This window comes from Ambystoma mexicanum, chromosome 1p (assembly GCF_040938575.1).
Source record: "Ambystoma mexicanum isolate Mex_15411 chromosome 1p, UKY_AmexF1_1, whole genome shotgun sequence".
In the NCBI taxonomy this organism is placed as follows: domain Eukaryota; kingdom Metazoa; phylum Chordata; class Amphibia; order Caudata; family Ambystomatidae; genus Ambystoma; species Ambystoma mexicanum.
The window spans coordinates 1,130,241,267-1,130,267,610 of record NC_090921.1 but is presented as its reverse complement, the minus strand read 5'-3'; the positions used below and the strand labels follow the sequence as shown (position 1 = coordinate 1,130,267,610).

Below are 26,344 nucleotides of genomic sequence, written 5' to 3'. Positions count from 1 at the left end.
TTATTATTATTATTTTTGTATTTATTAAGCCCGGACCAAGCTTCGAGAAGCACCAGAGCGTGGGCAGTGTAGTGGTAGACATGGGACACTGTGCTCTTCTTCCACCTGTTAGCTCCCTCTGAGGTGGGTGAAGTGGGTGAACTCCTTTCCATGTAGCTGTGGAGGGCCTTGCATAGCAGGAGGCTGACAATAAAGCTCAGTGCTGGGGATTCATCAGGCACTCTGCTCAACTATCACCAAACAACTCTGAGGCCCCCTCTGCTGATGACCGAGCCGAATGTGTGGACGTGGGAGAACGGTTTGCACCGATTGGCAAGGCCTCTGAAACCCTGGCCAATCAGGGAAGCCCATGAAAAATGGTCTCTAGGGCCTGAGCACTTAGCTGTTTCGGGAGGCTGCCGGACATCACATTTCAGAGATTCCAGAAATTATATGCTTTGCCTGCTGCATCTCTAATCCAGCAAAACAAGGAGGTGATGGCTGGAAGGTTTACAATGAATCTTAAACCTTTGGCAATTGCTCTGGGCAACCCTCCAGACCATCGTTCTTCACTTGCCAAGCCATTACAGAAAGGAGAAATACCATATGCAAATCAGGCTTGGTTCCTCCCCACAGAGGCAGTCCAGCCCAAATTGCTACGTCACAACTGAACACTGGACTTATTCACCATTGCCACCTGCATTTCTTCATCTAATGACAGGTGAACCATCTAAAACTACCATAATAGGCACGGCAGCGCAGGACACTACTATCCTCTGTAAAGTATGTATTGTGCCCTTTACCCCTTTGCATGGCATGTCTCCAGTTGCCATGATCACCGACGCCCCTGGTGCCGTGGCATCTCGCCTTGCAGACCCCTCTTTGCCTCACTTTATGCCCCCTTCTACTCCCCACAATGCAAGTCCACTTGCTGATAACGCTTATGTTTCAGGCACTACCGTCCCCCTCAATGCGTATCATAATTATGTTTACAACGTGCCTCGCGCTCTCTATGATGGTCATCATCACTATGCTAACAATGTACTGGATCCATATACTGTCTGCCACCAATGTAACAATAATAACGTGCCCTGCATTGATCTTCTTACCCCTGATGCACGCGTTTACATTGCGCCCGCATTAAGCGTGAGCAGCCTCCATTGTAGTGTACAAGATGCGCCTTGCTTCACTCCTGCTAGCCCTGATCCATGTGCAAACTCCGAGCTTGCACTAGGCCCCGCCAACCACCAATGTAATGACAATATTGCGCACTCTGCTTATCTCAGAGGAGCTGTGGTGCACTGCAATGCAGATCACTGCTATGTACTTGCAAACCATCCTTGAAGGCCCCCACACACCTCTATCTCCTACCACAAGCATGAGTCACATTGGTGGTGCGCATCATTACACTGCACCCACTCCACGTAGTAGGCCCCACAACCTCCCAAAGGCCCCTTCCCACCACTGTCTCTTTTCCTGCCTGCTCTGGAAAGGTTTGGAACATGCGCATATTGTCCACCAGCTGCTTGCCAGCTCCTCTAGATCACCCTGCCTTACCTCCAAGGCCACACCTGGTCTTCTTTTGCCACAAAGTCAATCAGAAAACACCGTACACCACTCCGCCACCACCAGGCATCAGTCCATCCCATATGTTACACTTCCCACCATTGGCCACACCAGCACCCACCATTGCCATCTACCTGGGCGCCACACTACCCAGCCCCTCTTTCCCCATGGTTACTGACTACCACAACCACTACTCTGCTCAAGCTACACAGCACTCCCCATCCTCCTCCAAGGACTGGGCCAGCAAACACACAGCACCTTGCCTGGGTACACACCGATTACATAGACTCTGCACCAGAACACTCACTATCACTACTGCCACACACCACACATGCACCCACAAACCAAGACCAAGGGCTAACTCTCTCCTCTTCAACAAACTATCATGACACAGCACTGCGCAATATCTACGTGTATAGCAATGACTGTCCAGCCATCAGAATCCCTTAAATGCGCTATAATTTACGTGAGATCTCTTTGCGCGCATACTGTGGATATCCTTGACCTCATTCTCGAGCAGCACGCTGATGTTCTTTCCCCAAGTGAGTACTGGCTCCATGACGCCTCTCATTACGTACATGCTGTGGATATCCATGACCTCATTCTCGAGCAGCACGCTGATGTTCTTTCCCCCAGTGAGTACTGGCTCCATGACGCCTCTCATTACGTACATGCTGTGGATATCCATGACCTCATTCTCGAGCAGCACCCTGATGTTCTTTCCCCCAGTGAGTACTGGCTCCATGACGCCTCTCATTACGTACATGCTGTGGATATCCATGACCTCATTCTCGAGCAGCACTCTGATGTTCTTGCCCCCAGTGAGTACTGGCTCCATGACGCCGCTCATAACGTACATGCTGTGGATATCCATGACCTCATTCTCGAGCAGCACTCTGATGTTCTTGCCCCCAGTGAGTACTGGCTCCATGACGCCTCTCATTACGTACATCCTGTGGGGTTTATAGTCAAAATGTCGGAAAAAAAATGTCGACAAACAAAAATGTCGAAAAAAAAATGTCGAAAATAATAATGTCGACATCCTATACTTATAATGTAAAAAGTCATTTTTTCGAAAAAAAAATGTCGACAAAAGAAATGTCACTTAAAACTATCAACACCTCACCCAACACCCCCCTGCCACCCCCCCCACACCCCCCCCACACCCCCCACCACCACCCTCCCACCCCTCATACTCAACACATTCTAATTATATATTTATTTATTTATTTTTTCAATAAATAAATAACCAAAAAGAGTATCATTTACTATTGGGGGGGTCCCCCCCAACCCCCCCTCACCCAACACCCCCCTGCCACCCCCCCACACCCTCCCCAACCACCCTCCCACCCCTCATACTCAACACATTCTAATTATATATTTATTTATTTATTTATTCTTACAATAAATACAAAATTTCGAAAAAATATCGAAAAATGTCGACATTTTTGTTTGTCGACATTATTGTTTTTCGACATTTATTTGTCGACATTTTGACTGTCGACATTTTGACTGTCGACATTATGACTGCACACCTCCTGTGGATATCCATGACCTCATTCTCGAGCAGCACCCTGATGTTCTTGCCATCACTGAGTCCTGGCTCCATGACGCCTCTCATTACGTACATGCTGTGGATATCCATGACCTCATTCTCGAGCAGCACGCTGATGTTCTTGCCCCCAGTGAGTACTGGCTCCATGACGCCTCTCATCACGTACATGCTGTGGATATCCATGACCTCATTCTCGAGCAGCACCCTGATGTTCTTGCCATCACTGAGTCCTGGCTCCATGACGCCTCTGGTTCCCTGCTTTCCATTGCTATCTGTTAGGGAGAATTCTCAGAAATGTGCTCATTCCCTTCTACCTTAGAGACTGCCAGCTCTTTTGCTGGACTTTAAGACTTTTAATTTCTAACCTGGAGAGAGTGAGACCTTTTTCCCACTCTCTCATGTATTTTTTTGTGATTTGGCCTCTGTGTTTCTTTTGACTTTGGAGCCTTACAAACCCCATAGGCATCATCTTTACATTGTGACACACAGCACCTTCAGTGCAGTAGCACAGCGAAGTCTCTTAGAGTTCCCAAAGGTTTAAATACCTTCTCTTGGAGAAACTACTGTTTCCAAGAGCAGTGAAGTGAAATTGACTTTACCTACATTTTGGAACTTCCTAGACCCAGCACACACTATCTTACAATAGGGTGCTGGAGGGGTTACTTAGTATCCCCTTTGTCTAGTTTCTCATGTAACACATTTATGTTACCCTTTCTATCATTAATGGCTGGGGGCAGAGGTTTACTTTTTACTACCATTGTGTTTTTACCACGGTCTGCAATTGCAGCTGCAGTAAGACACCCATGGGTGCCCATTTTGTCAAAATGGCCCGGTCTTCTTTTTTCGCCATTTCTTGTTGGAAAGGTCCTTTATGAGATTTACTAGGTTTGGTCCCTTTGTTCATTTTGTCTTTGGCGGGATTCACGAGTGAAGCCCGTCTCTGGCTCCAGCGTGTATGGCAGCAAGTGAGAGAGGTGCCCGAAACTCCATGTGCTCAGTCTCCTTGGTTACAGGAATGCACCCAAGGGTAATTGGCTGGAGGACTGTCCTTGGAGGACAGCCACCCTGCTATGTGATTGACAGGCTGCGGATGAATGGGAGCAACCTGCATAAAAGGCAAGGCTTTTGGCTTGGAAGGCAGAGTCGACCACTGGACAAAAAAATCCAAACAAGAACTTGGAAGCGACGCCTGCTGCAACTCCTGGACCATTGGTGTGCCCGGTGAAGCCCTGCTGCTGTGCTGAAGTTCCGAATTCGTCTCGACTAGAGAAGACCTGCAAAGTACGACTTCTCCCCTTGGGTTGGTGGGACCAATTGACCCCAAGACAAGCTCATCTGGAAATCCTCTCGGAGCTGGCTGTACTTCCATTGCTGCTGCAGGAACTGAAGTTCCAGGGAGAGGAACACCAGAATCGAGTGAGTGTCTTTAAGTCAGACCAAAGCTCCAGGAACATCCTCCGACTCCCAGGAAGCAGGACTGTACAAGCCTGAGCCACCTCAACAGAGTGCTGGACCCCAGATGTGAGGAAAGGCTGAAGTAGTATCCGAGAACCGCGGTGTTCCTATTTGCTAGAGACGCAAGGAGCTGAAACTGTGAAGTGCCACTGAATTGAAGTTTGCCCATTGCTGCCGCTGACCTTCAAGTTATAGTGCAGGAGTCCCCAGATGTCCTCCCTCTTGTCCCCATGACTGAGGCCCAGGAACAATAGGATCTGCAGACCTACACGGGAACAGAAGCCAGTTGGAACCATTTCTTCTAACCAAAGGTACTGTAAAACTAACAGGACTTATCTCTTGTTGTGTAGCCTTGCTTGTTCTCAGTTGAAACCTGGCTCGGTTCCTTTTGCAGAGCTGCTTGCAGGTTTGCCCTTCACAAGCCTCCCAGCTTGTGGCCCTTCTGTAATTCTTTATTTCTACAAAAACTTCTAAAACATTGTGCAAGACTTTTACTTACCTACAAGAAGTGCTTCAGTTCACCTACACTTCTGTTCAATTAACATTGGCTGGCCTAGCTTGCTGAACGACTCTTCTTACCGCTAACTTTGTGTTTTACCTTTCCTCCAGGAAAGGCTTAATCTACTTTGCATTAGGGGTTAAAAAGTACTTACCTGCTGCAGAATATTTGTATAACCTTTTGTCTTATTCCCAAATCCCTTTCTTTGACACCAACTCAGTATTGCTCTAAATGTACCAGTGATGTATAAATGTCCACAGTGTCCTAGTTACTTAAGTCACCTCAGGGTATAGGAACCATCTGTGTGCCATCCCAAATGGGTACTTGCTGATTTAGAGAAACTAAGAATGTGTATTTTGAAGTGTATTTGTGTGTTGCTTATATATTGCTCCCTTCTGAAGAAGGCTTATTGAACTGACTGTTGAAAACATTCATAAGTGTTTAATTGAGAAACCTTGAGTGTAAGAGTTTGTTTGAATACGTGTCACTATGAATCCCTGTGTAAAAACACTACTGCTCACATTGACCCCTCCTGAGATAAGCCTGACTGCTCAGCCACACTACCAACCTGTGTAGTACAGACTTGAACCAAAGGTTGGGTTCCTATTGCCAGGAGGTCAAGGTTGCTGTAGTCTCCCAAAGGGTACTGCACACAATCTTGCCTAACACTATCCCACCTAACTTTCCCATCTACAGATCAGACAGGCTAGATGCAATAGGAGTAGCCCTCATTGCCAAATCCTGTTTAACCTGCCCACTACCTTCCACCCCAGGCTATGAACTGCTACTAATGAAACTGTCCACTGACCCCCAACCCAGAGTCAACTTGCTCTTCATCTACAGGCACCCTAACAGACCCACCCTCCCTGAGCTAGAAATCCCACTCTTGATTACACCACTCATGAAACCACTCTCCAAATGCATCATTTTAGGAGACCTCAGCCTCGGATATAATGATGCTACTGCATTTGTTTCACCCAAATCATAACGGCTGCGACCCATTCCAAAGGACACATACTTGACTGGTTACTCAAGGCCAATACCAATATCAACATATCATCCATTGACCCAGTTCCATGGTCTCATCACTTCCTCATCCACTTCATCCTCTCACTGTTGAAGCTATATAATTCCCCTCCAATCCCAATGAGCCCTGTTCAAGTCTGCAAAACACACAACCTGAAACATGAGGATTTAAAACCATCACTCCTCAACCCGCTCAGCACCTATGACCCTTCCCAAACACACTCTGCACCCATTATCAGTCCTGCCTGCTCCGGGCACTTGACCAGCATGCTCCAATCAAGTCCAACATTCCTGAACCTCATAAGGCCAACAATATCTGGTTCTGTGAGGAATTGATCCTTTTACGCAGGGAAAAAAGAGCTCAAGAACACCTATGCAAAAAACACCCCTCCACAATGAACTTCCAGGCTCTCACTACAGTGGCCTTGAACTACAAGAAAGCAGTTTTCTCTTGCAAATCCAACAGCTACAATGATAGAATCACAAATGCCGGCTCCAACAGTAAAGAATTATTTGCAATTCTTAGAGAGCTAGAAACTCCCATCCCACCCATCGCAGGTATACATGCTGATGAAGATTGGTGTACCACAATACAAAATGCCCTCTTTTATAAAAACTGAATCACTACTCTCCAAAATCAGTGTCAGAAAGGCCCTACTCACCAGCAAAGCACCTGTGCTTGACCCAGATGCTTCCACTAGTGGGACACACTCTACTACTACCCCCTTTTCACTTTTACCCAAGTCGCACAGGAGCATGTAGCACCCACCATGAGGTCGCTCAAACCTTCGAATTGTAAAGGCGACTCGTGTCCAGCCCACACTGTCAAACTCTGTGCACCTTCCCTCACTCCTATCATCACCGAATTAGCCAGCGCATCATTCTCAACAAACATCATTGCTGGGTCTGGGTCTGGTAAGAAATCGAGATCGAAACACTGTACTGTCTGTTCGAGCCAGGCTTCTCTTGATAATGCTTTCAATTCTTTTATATACTGTGCCATCCTCCCCCCTACCTCGGGGATCATAACTCTTGATTGCAGCACTGTAGAGCTCTGTCCCAGTCTCACCTCTGTGTGTTGGATGACCTCTGTTGTTGGTTCACCAACCTCTTCCGCTGCCCCTTCCCCTTCATTGGAAGAAGGGTTTGGTTTGCGTTCTGCTTCTATTGCTGTAATTGGGATTGTAGGTTGAGAAGCAGCTGACTGAGCAGCCCCTTCCTCTGCCAGCCCTTCCAAAACCTTGAATCCGAAGACCCTTTTCAAAGAAGCCTGTGCTTTGTCCAATGCTGCATAGGTATTGGCAAGTTTTACCATCTCTTTAATAAAGGAGTCCCCAAAGAGGTTGCCTTTTGCCGTTGTCTCACAGGTTGCCAATTCACCCATCTTGGGGTCTATTCTAACTAATATAGACCTCCTCCACTCTGTGGTTAATGCGCTGTTGGTGTTTCCCAGGAGACATATCTCTCTTTTTGATCAACCAGCTAAAATCTCTGGGTCAATCTTTCCATCTGGCTGTTTGCCTTCTTCTGCCATTTGCCAAATCTTAGTTATCAGTCCCAGGATGTCAAAGTCTTTATCCTGACAGGACCACCAGGATCCGTCAATACCTTTTTTCATGTCCCTGCCGTACCTTCCCACGAAGGAAAGCATCTTCTCATCCATCTCTGGGGTGTTCACCACCCCGTCAGGGACATGAGACCTGGGGCATTGAACCCTGAGTTTATTTCTGGCCTCTTTAGATAATGGATTCCAAACCCTCTTTTGAGATAATTAGCTATTTTTCTGTGGGGGTCCTAACTCTGAAGACCTAGGATGTACCAGGGAGTCCGGGTCAAACATATCACCCTGCTCTTACTCTTCTCCTGGTCTTTTCCTTTTCTTGGACATTTTTTCTCTTGGTGATGGGCTTGGGGATGAACATTCTCTTTCCTCTGAGCTTTCCTTAGATGTTTCATCCCAATTTGCTTCGTCCTGATCTTCCGCACTGGACCTGTCATCTTCATAATGTCAGCCCTTTATCTCCCAAGACCTCACTTTTCTACTGCTATTTTTCTTACTTTGTGGCAAGCCCTGGGGGGTCTGGCTGCAGCAGGCTTTGTAGTCTTTCTTTCTTCTCCCTTGAATTCAGTAATACCATTCTCGGGCCTCATCCCTCAGCTCTTACATCCCCTGAGAGAATGCTAGTAAGTCGTCCACCAAGCTCCTACCTTGTGAGATTGGCCCCAAGCCTGCTCAGAATGCTCGGATGCATGGCTTTCCCCATGTTGGGCTCTGCCCTTTTACGGCTATTGTGAAGCTCACTGTATTCCTCACTCAATCTGTGCATTTTCTGTATCCTGGTGGGTCTCTGCAGGTGTCTTGGGCCTGCCCCTGTCAATCAGGATTATGCAGCAGTTTAAGTGGGTCTAGTCATGCTTTCAATGCTTTCAATTCAGTTTTCCTGGGTCTGCGCCCTTTAATTAAATATGTATATTACACAGCCTGTGGTAGCGGCGTGTAGTTATGGTTAAGTTGCTCAATTCATAGGAAGAGCAGTTTTTGGGTGGCTTATAACTTTGCTCGACCTGGATGAATCCTCACCAAACTTTGCAAAAAAAGTATATGGCCCAATCTGGATTTTTGTGTCAAGTTTGGTGAGGTTTTGTCAAGGGGGGGCAAAGTTAGAGGTGGGTCCCAAATGTTTTTTTTTTCCATAGACTGAATGGAAATAAAATTTGCTCACGCCTACAGCCCAAACCGCTGGATGGAATTTTATCAAATTTGCGGCATGAGTAGTGGCGTGGTCCCGAAAGCATGCTTTTGTAAATTTGGAGGAAATCAGTCCAGAAGTTTTTTTTTTAAATGACCAAAAAGTAGTTTAAAAAAAAGTAGGTCTTCGCCTTCTGCAAGCTGCCATGGAAAGGGAAGAAGAGCTTAGTACGGAGCATGACCTTTCCTTTCCATGGTGGCCATCTTGGAAAAGGATTTTCCTTCCTACAGTGGGATGCCTATGGCGTCCCGCTGTAGGAAGAAAAATCTATTTTTTAGCACCCCGGGTTCCTGCTTTGGGAACCAGGGGTACTAATGCCTTTATCACCCATCGCAGGGCCTGGAATGGAGGATACTGTCCGAAGCCCTCATTATTTATTTATTTATAACGTGCCGAAGCCCGCAGGCATCAGGACACACACAGACACACTTCGCTTGGACCGATAACTTGCGCTGCGGGGCTGTTATCCCCTGTTCCAGTCCCTGGCACGGGGGATGAACGCCACATTATTTCCATTAGCATAACACAAAATGCTGATGTAAATGTTGGAAAAACGTATTGAGTCTATGTACTTTACTGAGAAATGTAAAGTAGATGGAGCCTAATATGGAGGGGCAGGTGGACAGGGGATGATGTTGCACGTGTCTTACTTCTAAAGTAGTGGGCAGTGTTTCTCATGCTCCTTGATTACAGCTTCATAAGCACTTCAAAATTGCTTCCCCCTGCAGAGTGATGTGTTGCAGTATATACAGAGGACTGTTGTCTTCGAAAGATATGGATCAACAGCTGCTTTTATTGCTTGCAAGGTAGCTGGTGGGATTTTGTGTCCCACAGAAGTAGGCTGTGTCGTTACAGTATTGGTTGAGGAAGATAGTGTGGAGGAAGACAGCCTACTACTTGCTAAGAAAGGAACAATCTTTCTGAGAGCATTGCAGTGGTTGGATTTGGTGTGGCGGTGCGTGGAGGTGGTCCCGTAGGAGTAATGTCCAGGTAGTCCGCAAATGAGTACAAAGTTACGCTCAGTGCATTTCACTTTTGTAGCTTTAGCCTTTGGTACATTCCCAAGAGTGATAAATAACAGCAACATCCATGATTCTCTCTGGGTGCTAGAGGTAGGCACTTCCTCTACCTCATCTTCCTGGTTCTCTTCATTGTCTTTGGAAATACTGCGCTTTTTTTGTTGTGTGGGTCCTCCAGCTGGCGGTGGTGGTGCTCTTGGGGAGGAGGGATGGCAATAGCTGATGCTATTTTTAAGATAAATAGCAGTTTTGCTACTATTCTTCCAAGTGTGCGCTTTGTACTGGAATGTTAATGGATAATGAGTAAGAATAGATGTAGGAGCTGTGCAAGGATACATTTTGAGCTTGAAAGTTACTAGATCAGTAGAAAATGCAGTTCCGAACTGTCCTCGAAGCAAGGACCCGAACGCAAAGTGCAAACGCATTTATGGACACATCATCATGCCACGCAAGAGCGCATGGTATCGTGCCACTGTCCGGAAGGTCCATGATGACGTCAGATGTTAGCGGACGTCGATGGAAACAAAAACTGTGGAAAAAGTATAGAAGTGCTAAAAATGATACTAGAAGGTGGGAAATGGCAGAGTTTTAAGGTGAAACTTTGTCAATTGGACAAAAATGTTGCTACATTGGGGTAAGGATGATATTAGTAAGTTGTAGGAAAATAGCATGCACTGGTAAAAACCCATGAAATTCTATGAAAAAAATGTTGTTAAAGAGACGTTATGGTTAAGTTGCACCAACAAAAACCCATAAAATTCACAGACAAAACTTTGTTAAAGGGACGTTATGGTTAAATTTCACTAATAAAAACCTATGAAATACAATAAAAATGTTGTTAAAGGGATGTTATGGTTAGCTTGCACTAATAAAAACCTTTGCAATTCAATGAAAAAACATTATGGTTAAGTTGCACTAACAAAAACCTATAGAATTCACTGAAAATACTTTGTTAAAAGGGATGTTATGGTTAAGTTGCACTAATAAAAACCTATGAAATTTAATGAAAAAAGGTGTAACATCTACGGGCTCTGTGTGGCACCCAGACCCCTGGAGTCACTGTTAGAATGGTTTTCCAGAACTAGACAGTGGACTTCATCACACAAGTATAGGGGATTAGGTCACCTAAATAATTTACATGCTCTATTTTTAAGGATCGTGAGCTCCATCCTACTACCCTGGACTGTAGAGATATATATTTATTTTGACATGTTTAAATTCCAGATTCCTATTAGTGTGACACATCTAATTTCATGCCCCCTGTAAGCAGTCAGAATTCTGTGCAAGAAAAACAGACAGTGGATTTCTCAAAATTCAAAATGTATTTAAAGAAATAGAAACAATTTCACACAAAACTGGTCTCCAGCTTTACCCCATGGAAAGCACCACCATGTTATAGAGCCATAAAGTCAAAGTCAGAACTCACCTGGGTCGGTGCAAACCTGGTACCAGTGGGCATTGAAGGGTATTCGTATGTGTTTACCTGTGCCATTGGGTCAGCGCTGTGACCTTCCCTAAAGGAGGCCTCCCATGGTCAAATCTGCCTCACCCAACATGGCAGACTTCCATTTCTGGTTCAGCACTGTGATTGTGGCATGGATTTAAATGGAGAGACCAGAGGAGGCATTGTGCTTTAATGTGTGTGTGTGTTTGTGTGTACCATGTGTATGCATGAGCCTTTTCTCATTTGCCCTTCCCTTCCTCTTACTCCTTTTTTCGTCCCAGATTGAATGCTGTGTGTCTCTGCCCTATGGATAGCCAGCAACCAGCTTCCGACTGCTTGTCAGCCCAGCCTATCCTTTACTATGGATACCGCAGCTTTGAACATTGGAGTCTTCCTCTAAGCTGCCTTCCTCGCTACAAGCTACTACTATGTTTTTTCCCCCTTCAGGGATTTTTCTCTTTAACTAACAGGTTGTATTATGCCGATGACATTATGCTTTTTCCTCTTTCTGCTTTCGTTGATGCCATCCATAACAATATTTCAGAATGTCTCCAGGCTGTTCAAGCTTGGATGCACTCACTGTTTCTCAAACTTAACCCAACTAAAACAGAAATAATCTTGTTCCCATCTTCTTCTATCACAGGTTTTTCGTACCCCTCATCCATTCTATTCCATCCTTCAGACACCCCCCTATCATCCTCTGCTCACAATCTTGGAGTGATCTTTGATTCTAATCTGACTTTTGACTCCCATATTTTTGCTGCTGCTAAATCCTGTTGCGTCAGCTTTTTAATATTTGGAAAACGTGCTATTTTTCTATCCTTTTCGGCTACCAAACTCCTGATTTCTTCTTTGGTTCTCTCTAAGCTAGACTACTTCTCTGCTCCCCTTCTTGGCCTTCCTGCTTACCGCCTTGCTCCCTTGCGCTCTATGTTTAATTCCGCAACTCATATTTTATTCCGTCTTCCTCCTCGCGCTTCTATCTCTATAGCTTTGTATTCTACTGATTGGTTCTCGTTTGAATCCCACCTTCTGTTCCACTTCTTAGCTATTGTTTTCAAAAGTACTCATGGTCTTGCCCCTCCTTATTTGGCTTCCTTGGTTTCATGTTATACTCCAGCCTGTGCTCTTTGTTCCCAACCTCTCTATCTTTTGGCTATCCCTAAACTCCCTTGTGCTGCTTCTCGCTCCCGTTCCTTCTCTCTTTTGACTCCTACATTTTGGAATTCTCTGCCTCTCTCTGTCCACTCCTCTCTAACCATTTCCTCCTTCCGCTCTTCTCTTGAATCTCAACTTTTGGCAACATCATTTTATGACTGTGTTTTTCTCCATCTGCCTTTTATATTGTACTGTATTTACTCGTTCAGCGCTTTGGCGAACGCACTCTGTGAATTCAATGAATGAATTAAATTAAATGAACCGTTGGTACCGGGTCATCAAAACCAGCAGTCCTCTTGACCTTACTATTGCAAATCATAGAGGAAAATACAGTTGGATCTCATCATGACTGCCCTTTTTCCTGTCTTTCAGCTGGCAAATCCATATATAAATTGGGCAGCGGAAACAGTCTTCTTAGGGTCAGAGTTCTGTGTTGAGCAATGTGTCAGAAGGATGGCATCCCGATGTACAAGCACACAACCACATAGGACTTTAAATACCTCAATTCCATCTACTCTTACCTCCCCTAGCAGACAAGTATACAGATTTTGCAGACATTTTTCAGGAGACTAGGGACCGAGAGCTTCCACCACATCCGACATATGACTGTGCAATTGATCTACAGCCTGATTACTCTGTGCCCTTTTGTTGCATGTTTATATTGTCTGCTGCCGAGAAGTCGGCCCTTAGGGAGTACATACAGGACTATTTAACTAATGGTCTCATAATAGAGTTTAAGTCGCCTGTGGGAGCATCCCTGTTTTTTGTCCCCAAAAGGGGCACAGACGAATTGCAACCCACCTAGGCTATTAGGGGCTCAACCAGGTGACTGCAAAAGATAAATATCCCCTTCCACTAATGCATAGTGATTCCATCTTCACAAAGCTGGACTTACGGGGTGCATACCATCTCATCCGAATAAGGAAAGGTGATAATGGAAGACCCTTTAAAACACTATTCGTGCACTATCAACACCACCTTATGCCCCTCAGCCTAACCAATGCCCTGGCTGTCTTTCAAAAGTTTGTGGACCACGTGTTTGCAGACTTACCGAATCATAGTATCATCAAGCCGAGTTTATCCTGTTACTACGGATACGGTGGCATTGAACATCACAGTCTTCCTCTAAGCCGCCTTACTCTCTACAAGCTACTACTACAGGTTTGGTCTACCTTCTGGGAATTTTCTCGCATACCTAACGCTTCACCTTCCCTGAGGTCACCTAACCCAGTGATTTCAATTCCCCCGGCAAGGAGGCCTCGGCAGAGGGAAGACCCTGATTCAGCAAATGCTTGCAGCTATCAGATCAAAGGACGCAATGAGCCTTTGGGCAACTTTGGGTGAAGGAAAGCCACCAGAGGTCAGGTCAACTGCAGGGATGTATCCCAGAGTCTGTGTGGCGCGACCATTTCAAGACTCTTTATCAGGAAATTAGGGCACCCATCAGTTTGGCTGCACAGGATGCATCATCAACCTTCACCATGAGTGCAACCCCATTGGAATTTACTGAGTTTGAAATTCATCATACCAGAAAGCAGTCAAAGCTCCTGGCCCTGAGTGAGTGCCAGTAGATTTTTTTTTTTAATGAGCACGAGATTTGGGCACCCTTCCTTGGCAAAGTGTCGAATTCAGCATTGGAACTGAAAAGGGTGCTGCCATCATGGACAAGAGCAGAGATAGTCCCTATTTTTAAAAAGGGCTCCACAGACAATCCAGGAAACTATCGCCCTATTTTTATGCTTGATGGGGGTGGACATTGTTGTGTGAGGTGTGTGTTGGGTCATTCGGGAGCCTGGATATTTGAAAATAATGTCATTTCTCATCTTCAGGCAGGCTTTCAAAGCTCCATTAACACAGTTGATCTATGTTTATGCCTCAAACATTTGCTTGACAAATTTGTTGTCTTAAGGAAGATCTATGTCTATGCAGCATTCATTAATTTGCATAGAGCCTTCAACAGGGTCCCTAGGTCTAGGTTGTGGAGGGTACTAGCAGATCTTAACATTCCTAGGGCTCTGCTGGGGGCAATTGAAATGCTGTATGAGAAGAACAAAGCAGTGGTTCATTGAAATTTAGATGGCTGAACCACAAAAGGCAATAGGCATACAGATGGGCATGCGACAGGGCTGCGTCCTGGGGCCCAAGCTTTTTTTCTTTTTTCATTAACCGGGTCATACAGGATCTGTCAAGCATTCCCACTGATACACCCAAGCTTGCAAAATGACAGCTACCCAATTATGCTCTTTGCAGATGATGCTGTTTTACTATCCCTTACACATGTTGGGCTTAAGCAACAATTCAAATTCTTTGAGCAGTTTTGTGCCACGGATGGCCTATCAATAAATGCGTAAAAGAGCAAGACAATGGTATTCAGTGTCCTTAGGCTGAAAAGAAATATGGGTACTGGCTTGGTGTTTGAGGGCCAGGCAATTGAGTTAGTGCTTAGCTATGGTTATCCTGGTCTCAAAGGCCACTGATGACTCTTAGTGGAACGCCCATATTGCCAAGACAGGAGTCTCTTTGGCAAGATATAGTGGTGCATTGGGAAGGGTTGCAATGGACTGCTGGAAGCCTATACATTATAGGCAAGACAGGCTGCCCTATATGGGGCTGAGCTTTGGGGTGCCGGTAATCGTATGAAACCTACAGTCTCGGAAAATAATGTTTTAAAGAGCATCCTAGGCTTACCGCATTGTGCACCAAGCATGCCTGTCCTCCTTGAAACAAATATGTCCAGGATTGAAACAATATGTAAATCTAGACCTGTGTTTCTCTGGATTAGGATTCTGTCCACGTCGAAGCTAGTGAAATACAGGGAAACTTTTCATGGATGTTCTGAGCCAGAATGGTGGTTTTTCGCTCCTGTGGTTTGTTCATGTAAGAGAGGCGCTCAACAAGATTGGGCAGACTGTTTATTGGGATATGCCTAGCCATATGGGTAGTGGTACCAAAGCATTAGTCTAGAAAGCCTACCAGAGTAAGGCTGAGTCTGATGTATTGAGTTTGGTTAACAACTCAACTATGCTGAGCACTTGCTGGGTGGTTAAGCAGTGCTTTGGCTTCAAAGAATACTTAGAAGACATGACACAGAAGCCTATGAGTGCACCTTGTATTAAGTTTTGTTAAGCATTCATTTCCAATAAATTCTCTATATCTTATACTCTAAAAGATAGTATGCATATTAATACGCTCCTCTAGGTTTGCTTCTATTGAGACAACAAAATGTATTTCAATTAGAACATTGCAGCTTTTCGGCCATTGTTTGTTTCTTTGTTTGTTTTAATGTTTATAATGCGCGCCAGACCGAGGGTATCAGGGTGCAACGGACATAAAGAGGGTTGTTCAGCTTCGGTTACATTGCTGTAAAATATCATACATTATATACACATTATGTCAGGAAACATCAAGAAGCAGTTTTATACAGTGTGTGCATTATATACTCATTCTGTCAAGAAACATATCAAAGTGTTCTATACAATATGTACATGCAAGGTAGGTGATGTCAGGGAGAGTAGTATTGAGTCAAATGTCATGTTCCTTAATCCATTGGATAAGGCTGGATTTAAAGCATAAATAGGGTAGGTCTTCCATTAAGGTGGGTGGGAGCGAGTTCCAGTATTGGGCAGCTTTGACCTGGAAGCTGCTTCCACCGGTCTTCATGCGTTTAAATCTGGGCACTAGTAAGAGGTTGGTGTTAGCTGTTCTAATGGGACGGTTAGAGGTTTGTCTCGAAAATCTAGCAGTGAGGTATTGTGGGGCAGCATTGTGTAGGCATTTGTGTGTCTGGGAATCTGTTTTTAAGGAGAATTCTGTCTTTTGTGCAAGGCCAATTACTAGATCTTCTAAGGTCAGATATATGGGCTTTCTAGGGAATACTGAGGGCTGCTCTCAGGGCATTATTGGTAATGTATTTGTTGTTCCCTACTTATAAATCCTTGCAGTAATCCAGTTTGGATAAGACAAGGGCTCTTGCTAGGGTAATGCAGTTATTAGGTGAGAGGAAGGGCTTGGCTGCTCTGATTAGCTTGCACGTGTAGGCAGTAGCTGAGGCTAGATTAGAGTAGAATCTAGGTAAAATCCAAGGGTTTTGACTTCCTTGCTACTTTTATAATATTATTGTCTATCTTGAAGTTCGAGTAGGGATGGCCTAGTTTGTTAAGGTTGGCAGGGGTGCCGAGAATGAGGAGTTCCATTTTGTCAGCATTCAGGCATAGTTCATGGGATGCCATCCATGCCTGGATGATGAGGTACACTCTGTTCACAAAGGCCAAATCCTTGTTATAATCTCCGGTCAACGGGATGAGGATCTGTGTATCATCCGCGTAGTTGGTGTAGGTGATACCCAGGCCATCTAGATGATCAAAAATGGGCTTTGTGAAGATGTTGTACAGCGTGGGTGAGATGCAGGAGCCATGGGGCACACCGCAGGTGATAGGTATGGGGTCAGCAGCTGCTAAAGGTGAGAACACCCGCATTGTTCTATTGTCAAGGAAGGATTGTATCCAACCTATGGCTTGTTGTGAGAAGTGAGCAGCAGAGTCCAAGTGGTTGCAAAGAATCTTATGGTCAACCAAGTCAAATGCCTCTGAGAGATCAAGTAGCAGTAATAATGCTACCTTACCATTGTCTCTCAGGGTGTCTATTTGTGCTTTAAGGTCGATGAGCGCAGTTTCCATTCCGTGTAGTGGTCTGAGACCTTACTGACGTACTCCTAGTAGATGGTTGCGTTCCAGATATTGTTGGATTTGGAGGTAGTCCATTTTATCAAGGATTTTGAGCAGGAATGGGACTGTGGTGATAGGGGGATAATTGGTGGTTATGGACGGGTCAAAAAAGTGTTTGTTTTTTTAAGAAGTGGGAGGACCCACGAGTGTTTCAGGTTGTTGGGAATGATACCGGTGGAGAAGGAGGCATTTATAAGCTTGGCAATGACAGGGGAGAGGTCATGTGCAGCATCTTTTATAATTTGGGCTGGGCAAGGGTCGCCATGGCAGTTGGACGGTTTGAGGGTTAGGATGACTTTTTGAACTTCTAAAATTGATGCTTTCTTGAAGTTGAAGGGGCGAGGCATAGGTGGGGTATGAAGGGTCAATAGCAGGGTAGTCTGGGGCACAGGTACAGAGATTTTTATTTGGGAGTAGGGGCAGGGAGGAGAGTTTCTTTTTTATTGCTAATCTTAGTCTGGAGGGTTGTTATCTTATTTGATAAGGCATTCTGTATGCTAGTGCACCAGTTTTTGTCCTTTAAGCAGGTATCAGGGGCTTGGATGAGTGTTTCTATCTCTTTGAGGACTGTGAACAATTCTTTGGTATTAGAATTAGCTTGAGTAATGCGCAAGTTATATGACTCTTGTTTGTCAAAGATAATTTCTTTTTTTTAAAGGGAGGCTAGTTTGTTGAGGTTGTTTTTGTTTGTATCAGATGGTTCTAGTCTCCAAATGTGTTCACTTTTGCGTTTCTCTAGTCTAATTGCTTTCAGGTGAGGAGAGAACCATGTATTTACATGATTTTTTGGTTTGCTCTTTCTGATTTTCAATGGTGCTATTGCGTCTAGAGCGGATAGCATTACTGTGTTATATTCTTCTACCATGATAGATGGATCTGTGAGGGCAGGAAGAGAGTTCAAAGTGGGAAGAATCAGAGGAATAAGTTTATCAGCAGTAATGTTTTTTTTGTTTCTAGTGAGAATGGCGGGAGCTATACTATCGACGTGTGTGGGAGCTGCAACCTCCAAGGAGAAGGAGATCAGGTGGTGGTCGGACCAGGGCAGTAGTGTTATGGAAGTGATGGAAGTCTGCCAATTGTGCTCCGCTATCCAGTAAAGGGTCCTACCGTTGGTATGGGTTGCACCTGTTACCTTTTGGGTGAACCCTAGTTCTTTGATGGAGTCATTAATCTGTGTAGCATTAGGATCTGATGGGTCTTTAAATCCAAGGTTGAGGTCTCCTAGGAGGAGGCATAGTGAGGAATATTTGAGGTTGTCCAAGAGAATATTAGTCATATCTTCTTTGAAAGGGCCTAGTGGGCCCAGGGGCCTGTAGATAAGATAAAAGTATAGAGTCTGGGTGTCTGAGATGGTCAACTTGGCAATGAGGGATTCGCAAGAGTCTACGTTTAGTAGGGGCGTGAGTCTCAGTGCTAGACTACTTTTCACAATTATGGCAAGGCATCCACCTCGGGAGGTGGTGCAATCTATTCTTAGAAGGGTATAGTCCTCAGGGATGGCTAACATGATCGCTGGGCCAACTGCTGAGTGAAGCCAGGATTCAGTGATAGCAAGGAAGTACATGTTTTCTGTTAGGAGTAGATCTGCTATTTCTGTGGCTTGGGGCACCATAGAACGGACATTTATAAGAGCTCCTTTTATGCCAGTCTGTGGGGGCTCCAAAGTTGGTGCCTGGGTGTTGTGGTGGTGTCTTGGGTGGGTATTGTGGTCTCGCATGAGTCGGCTATTGAGCTGGAGTGGGTGCTGAATGTTAGTGGCTTTGTGAGAGGAGGTTTTAATGTTGAGTTGTGGGCCTCTTGAGTTTGTGGTAGTGTTGTTGGAAAAAGGATATAAGGTTTTGGCTAGCGGTTCATAGATTTTGGGAAGTCTAGCGCGAAGTTTAAGGTTTATTTGGAGGAGACTACAGGGTTTTGTGATGAGGTCATTTTGAGTAGGGGGTTTGTTAGGGAGAGTCGCGTGCGCTAATAGAGACAAAGTAGGTGGCATGATAGAGTCTTATATACTAAGTAAGTAAAGGATAGTCCTCAACAGGACGGTGTAGATCATAGGCATATACATGGTATTGTATGTGGATGGCTGACTAATGATCGGTGTGGCATTAACGATAGTAGAGGTGTCCAAGCATGGGCGTAAGTAACTAGGTAGGGTAGTATTGCGGAGGCTATGACAGGTATGTGAGTGGGTGGAAGCAATCTATCTGAGGTATGGTTACATCAATGGTTCACTAAATGTCCAGGTGTCTGGAAGCAGTACTTTCACAGTGGTCACAGGCTAGGAGCAGTGTGAGGCACAAGGGCTAGTATCAGAATAAGCACCGGTATCTAGGTTCGAAATAAACACAGGGATTACTTTACAGGCTAAGAGCAGCATAGGTGCAGGGGATTAGTTCAAAGTTGAAAAGCACACGTATCTAAATACAGGGTAAGCACAAATGTCTGGATATAGTTCTTCGCAGTAGTCACAGGCTAATAGCAGTGTAGGCAAGGTTGGCTAGGAACAATGTACGTACAGGTGCCTAGATACAAAATAGGCACAGATCATACTTTCAAGGGTTAACGTAGCAACGCTAGCTAGGAGCAGAGTAGGTACAAGGGTTTAGTTCAGAGTTCAAAAGCACGAGTATCTAAATGCAAAGTAAACACACGTGTCTAGATATAATTCTTTCGCAGTGGTCACAGGCTAAGAACAGTGAGGACACAGTAGGCTAGAATCAAAATATGCATGGGTATCTAGATTCGAAGTAAGCACAGATGTTTAAAAACAATACTGTCAAAATATGCATTGGTATCTAGATTCGAAGTAGGCACAGATGTTTAAAACAATACTGTCAAAATATGCATGGGTATCTAGATTCGACGTAGGCACAGATGTTTAAAAACAATACTGTCACAATGGTTATAATAGTTGGCGAGTTGCTAGTAATTGCAGGGCTAAGGTCAATATAGTTACAGTATAACTGCATTCAAGACATATGCAAAGTCTAGGCTGGGCAGGGCAAGCAAGGCAAGTATGGCACACATTACAATGTGCTAATTTGGAGGCGCGCCATGCGGTCAGGAAAGTCGGATGCCGGCAGTGTTCACAAGATTTTGTAACATAAATGGCGCGGTACATGGGAAGTGTAGCGGAGCACAAGATAGCAAGTAGAGTAATATTCTAGTTAGACTCTACATACTTGCGCTGTGAGTGTGTGGGTAATCTAGTCATTTCGGCGTAATGCTGCGCAATATCAAATTACTTTTTTTTTTCTGGAGGCGCTACTTTAGCGCATGCAGGGGCTAAAAGTGCACAAGTTCTGGGACACAGATAGCATGGAGTAGGGGGTAGTTCTTACCAACAGCGTGCAAGAGTCCATATGGCTACGGGTGCTGCAGAGTTAGGCAGGCAGCCTAGTAGTGTTGATCCCGGTGATTTTCTGATGGCACCACAGATCAGACACTGCTCCAGCAATAGAAGGGTAGGTCCTGCTCCATCCAAGCCGCATTAAATGCAGTGCATTAATTTCCTGATCTAAAATAAATTCAAAGACACTTATTTTTGTCCAGTATCAAAACAAGTGTGAAGTAAGCGAAATTACTTGAACAACCAACATTTAAAAACAAACATCCATTCTATTTGGCTCCCCTGTATACGAGTGGGGTTGTGAATCTATTGGCTATGTGCATGTCATTTAAATGTAGACAATGGCCATCTTAATATGACTCGGACTGACTTGAATTCAGAAAATAATGCTCTCAGGGATTTCTCTTCTCTGAACTCATGAGTGTGCAGTTTTCTCAGAATATGCATATGCACCTTTGAAAGAACATGTGTGGGCAATTTTCAACATACGTGTGTGAGCGTGTGTTTGTGTGTGTGTAACTTTTAAAACACCTGTTTGTGCAGCTTTTCCCAAAATAGGTGTGTTTTGCTTTCTTTCTATCTATGCTACTGTCAATTCATCTATGTATGAATAGTGTTCAGTGTGCCTTTGTGTGTAGTTTTCAGTCTCCATGTATTTTTGTACTGGAGATGTAATCTTCTCCAGTACAATGTACAATGTTAAAACATGCTTTCCCTGTCACATTACACACAGGACTGTATGAGCATTCAAAGGTAAGGGACTGCAACGATTTAACACTTTGCACTGTTCTTAGTGAATAGAACTAATTCCCTATACTCTTTTCTGTTGTGCAACCATCTAATATATGGCTAGGCCTGCCCCAGCAGCAATTATGCATGATGTAATCTTAGAGAATATTGTGTCATGAATACACTATGGCCTAAATAATTTTACGCCAGCTTAAGCCACAGAATGTATTTTAAATGGTGCTTAATTTTCCAAAAGTAATTCAGCATTTATGTGGTGCCGACATCCATTCAGTTTTAAATCTTGCATCTAAATACAAAATACAATGGGCTTTAAGGAAATTACTTCTCACTTGGTACTCAATATAAATGGGAGACACGGGGCACCATATTTAAAACTGAACCTGGAGATTTGTCCCTTTTATATCCCCTTTTCCCTCAGCCCTCTGTTCCCAGGATTGTACCATATACCATTTAGGGACAATCTGGGGTTTCTCAGGATTCTACTTACTTTGAAATGCAGCTTTTCATTTCTTGGAGAATCAGCAGGGAACCAGCCAGTCTGGAATCACTCCATCAGCAAGCTCTCATAATAGTGTGCTGTATGAAATCAATGTCCAAGCTGTCTCCAGTCTGCATGGGGAATCAATCATCCAGTTGGATTCACCCCCCTCTCTGATCACCTTTCTTCAGTTATATATTGACAATCTTCTATGTTCATATCCCCATATTCATTAATGTTCCTCCCTATGATCTGTGTGCCTTCAATTATATCTCTTTTGACTCATCCAGAGCCTTGTGACTAGGTGTGGTTTATACCATTCCCATGAAACTCACTCCAACTGAAAATAATGGCAATTTTGTTTGCATGCCTTAATTTCTGATGTTCACATGTGAGATTAATAAAATCAGTGTGCCTCATTACGAGATGGGCGGTAGCCATGGAGCTATTAGCTCCATGGCTACCTCCCATACCGTGCCCATATCCGGTGTTGTTCAATGGGACTTACCTGTCTAGTCCGACCATGGTGGGACCAGTAAGTCCCCATTGAAGAAACCATTCCCCATTCCCATTTGAGCCCCCATATAGCTCAATGGGAGTGGGGAGAGCGCTAATAACGGGCTTCGCGGCTTGAAAGCCCGTTATTAGCGCCCTGGTCCTTTAGCGGGTCCCATAAGGGACGTGTGGTCGGACCACACGTTCCTTACGGTCCCCGCCAAGGGACCTTGGAATAGGGCGGTAAGGGATTACCGGCACCGGTCTCCTTACTGGTGCTCGGTATCCCTTACCGCCTAGGTCGTAATGACCCTGAGTATCTCTGTAATGTGTAGGTGAGTGCACACAATCACTTGCATTAAAGATCGGCTCTGTTAAATATTGCAGGCGATACATGTTTTTCACATTTTTCCCCACATCCTTTGATGACAACTCACAAGGATATTATGTGTAGTGAAAAGACGTATTTTCTATCTTCATTTAGAAACTGTCCTGTGTCGACTGGAGTTTGCACCACAGAGCTTTGATTTTTTATGCTGATTAAATGTTTGATTAAAATGTACACACAACTAACTTTTCCTACATTTGTACATGAAGAGCATTTCAACTTTGACCACAAGTTGGCACTGTTGATACATGGGAAATGGGTTCTTTTACATTTCACTGACATAGAAAGATCAACTGTGCTTCTTTTCTTGGAGTAAAAAAACCTTGTGACTTTCATTATCTAAACACCGGTTGAAACAGGACTAAAGTAGAGAAATCTTCCTTGAATACAATAACAAGGCTTAAGACTCTCCTTGAGTGATCACTTTCTCCTTTCCTCCCACCTCTCTTTCTCTACCTCTCAGGCCAAGCCGACTCCAGCACTGCCACCTACCTTCTCGGTCATCCGACCCATGAAGCGTGTGTCAGCTGATGCTTTTGTCGCTACCTTCTCTCCTCCTTTTGCACCATTGGCTGACTCACACCCTGACACAGCCCTTTCTAACCTTCATCTTTCTATCTCTAACACTCTTGATGTACTTGCCCCTGTCATGAGGATCCGCTTGAAGCCCAAATCCAAGTGCAACTCTTGGTACGCCTCCAACCTCATCACCCTCAAATGCAATTACATGTTGGCTGAGAGGAAGTGGAGGGCATCAGACGCACCTTCTGACAAACTGGCCTGCTGCCTGCTCCAACTGCAATACAGACCTGTCCTTACCAAGAAGAGAGCCCAAATCCAAGCCTGCATCTATGCAGCATCTAACAACTCATCCAAACTCTTAAAAATCTGCAAGGAGCTGACCAATCCTGCTGCAGTCTCTACCTCTCGTGTTTCCTCCCAGGCCCTCTGTATGGCCTTGGCTTTTCACTTCATGATTAATACTCAGGACATCCTGTCCACCATCTCTTCCTCTTCATCCTCCTCCTACTCCTCCTCTTCCTCTACTCCTGGCCTGTCTATGGCCGTCCCTCCTCCTTCCTTCGCTTCCTTTCACTTGTTCACCCTTGATGATATTTCTAGACAAGTATGATCTATGAAAGTCTCATCAAAACAGGTTCTCCCCTGTTCATCCAGAGCCATCAAGGACCACATCGACACCCTTTCTCCAGCCTTGGCAAATTTTTCTAATCACTCCTTTGCCATGTGAACCTTCTCTTACCCCCTTAAGCACTCCCTTGTGCATCCCCTGATAAAGAAGCCCTCTGCCGATCCTTCCTCTCCGGCTAACTGTCACTTGATCTCCATCACTCCTTTCCTGGGAAAACTCTTCGAAAAGCTGGCCATCTCCCAGCTTATTCTGCACACTGAATCTGTTGGTTGTCTCCATGACCACCAGTCTGGATTCAGAGCTGCCAGAAGCAAGGAAACTGCTTTCCTGAACACCAGAGAAGGTCTGCTCTAAAACCTTGATTCTAACCTTCCTTCTGTCCTCATTCTCCTCGATCCTTCTTCTGCCTTTGATATGGTCAGCCATGCCATCCTGCTCAATCGCCTCTTTGATATCACTGATCAGGCTCTGGTATGGCTGACCTCTGTTCTCACTGACCAACCGTCCCAGGTCCAACTGGGGTCTTTCCTCTATTCTATCTCTCTCCACTTGTGGTGTTCCCCAGGGGTCTGCGCTCTCTCCCTGGTTGTTCAACCAATACCTGGCACCTCTTGCCCACTGCATCGCTTCCTTCTGCTCCAACTTTCAGTGTTATGGGGATGACACCCAGCATTCCTTCAGGCTCCCCTCAGCCGCCTCGTCTCCTTCACTCATTCCAGATTGTCTGACAGCAATTCAGCAATGGTGTGCCACCAATGATCTCTGCCTTAATTCAGGTAAGACTGAGATCCTCCTCACTGGCACATCAGCTCCCTCCTTTCCTCTCTCTCTCTCTGGCTGCCCACTCTGGGCCCTTTTCCTGTTCCTACCTGTGAGGCTATGAACCTTGGGGTCATCTTCGACTCCACCCTCTCCTTCTCACATCTCTGATGTCTCTGAGAAGTCAAACTATCAACTGCACCCCCTCAGAGGTATTCTTCCGTTCCTCACTTTCCCTCACTTTCCCCCAGAAGCTCACTGTCTCCAGAGCTCTGGTCCTCTCTAGGCTGTACTATTGCAACATCCTCTTTCTAAATCTTCCTGTCTCTACTCTCCGACCTCTTCAACTTATCCAGAACAGGATTGCAAGACTTGTCCTTGGCCTCAAGACCAGGGATCATATCTCTACAGCTCTAAAATCTCTTTGTTGTCTCCCAGTGGTGGCAAGGATCAATTTAAAGACCCTACGCATTGTCCACAAGGCATTCTTGGGCTTGGGACCGCACTACCTCCAACTCTCTCTTCCTAAACATCTCCCCTCTCGAGCTCTCCACTCATCCACTTCCAACTCTCTGAGGGTCAGTCACTTTTCCAAGCAGAGAGTTGGGGGGCAGATATCTATCACCGGCTGGGGCCTCCCGTCATTAACGGGCCTGTTGTTTGCATCCTGCCCATTCCCATTGAGCCCTATGGGGGCTCAAATGGGAATGGGGATGTACAAGGGTCTGGGTTCCTGGAATGGGGAAATACCGGGCCCTCCAAGGTCGGAATGGCCCGGTGTTTCCCCATTCCAGGAACCTGGACCCAGTACCCAGTACCCGGAATGTGGGTAGCCATGATGCAAATAGCAGCATGGCTACCTCCAGGGTCAGAATGACCCCCATAGTCCTTTGTACCATCAGTACACGCTAAACTATTTTTGATGATCATACTGCAAGGCTATGGTGTACATCTGACCTGAAGCAGCTAAGCTAACTAATTGTGGTTGCCATTTATAAAACTGCTGAATCGCCCAATCTATAGTCACTTTAATTTTTTTTCAGATTTCAGGTTTTTTGTAATTGATCAGTACATTTTCTTGAGGAGCCCAAAATAATGTACTATGTGCTTACCAGGTGTGCAATGAATAAAAAGGTAACATGATCCCTGTACAAACTTCTGCAAGAGCCTTTTGGGGAAGGCCCAAATGTCAATTTTTGGAGAAAGGTCTTTGTCAGGGATGAGCTAGGCAGAATTAAAGAGTACGTTTGTGGCTCACTGCACTGTGACGAATCCCTGGATGTCGTCTCTTCTCCCAGAGGGAGATCCCCTTCCGATGAGGCCCGGGAGGTGAGGCTGCTATCCGATAGCCTCCCTGGGGGTGGTACTCAGCGGGTGGATCTTCAGCAGATGGATCCCCCGCTGGGACCAAGAATGACTATCCAGGGAGAATGCGGTATGTACACACTGCACCACAACCTCCCTTATCCTCCTACCCTATGCAGGGCACACTGTTTCCCCACACTTCCATGTATTTGTGTAGGATAGGTAACCAAAGCCTCATGAGAAATACTGAGAAGAGGAAGAGTAGGGACTACCCACCCAAAGTACCCTGGAAGACTGGGATGAGGAAAAATCCAACTAACCCAGTAGAGATTGACCATGCCAATAACGGGATGAAGAAGAAGAGTGAAGCAATGAGGAGCGCCCTGCGGAACCAAAGTAAGTGTTCCAGTCAGTGTGGACACTGTATGAGTACGAAAAGTGAGGATGGACTCAAAAGAGTGTTCAACAATCCCTGGAGGAACCCGGAGAGAAGTTATCCCT

The 26,344-nt window shown here is 45.2% G+C and overlaps 1 protein-coding gene across 1 annotated transcript in view; it reads right to left on the bottom strand.

Annotated features, from left to right (window-relative positions):
* Positions 1 to 20,681, bottom strand: part of LOC138449659 (cholesteryl ester transfer protein-like) — a 330,995-nt gene extending 310,314 nt beyond the window's left edge. Inside the window, exon 1 of the mRNA XM_069604786.1 lies at positions 20,511 to 20,681. The gene's annotated coding sequence lies outside the window, so the exon portion shown is untranslated. The remainder of the gene's footprint in view (positions 1 to 20,510) is intronic.
* Between the last annotated feature and the right edge of the window lie 5,663 nt (positions 20,682 to 26,344).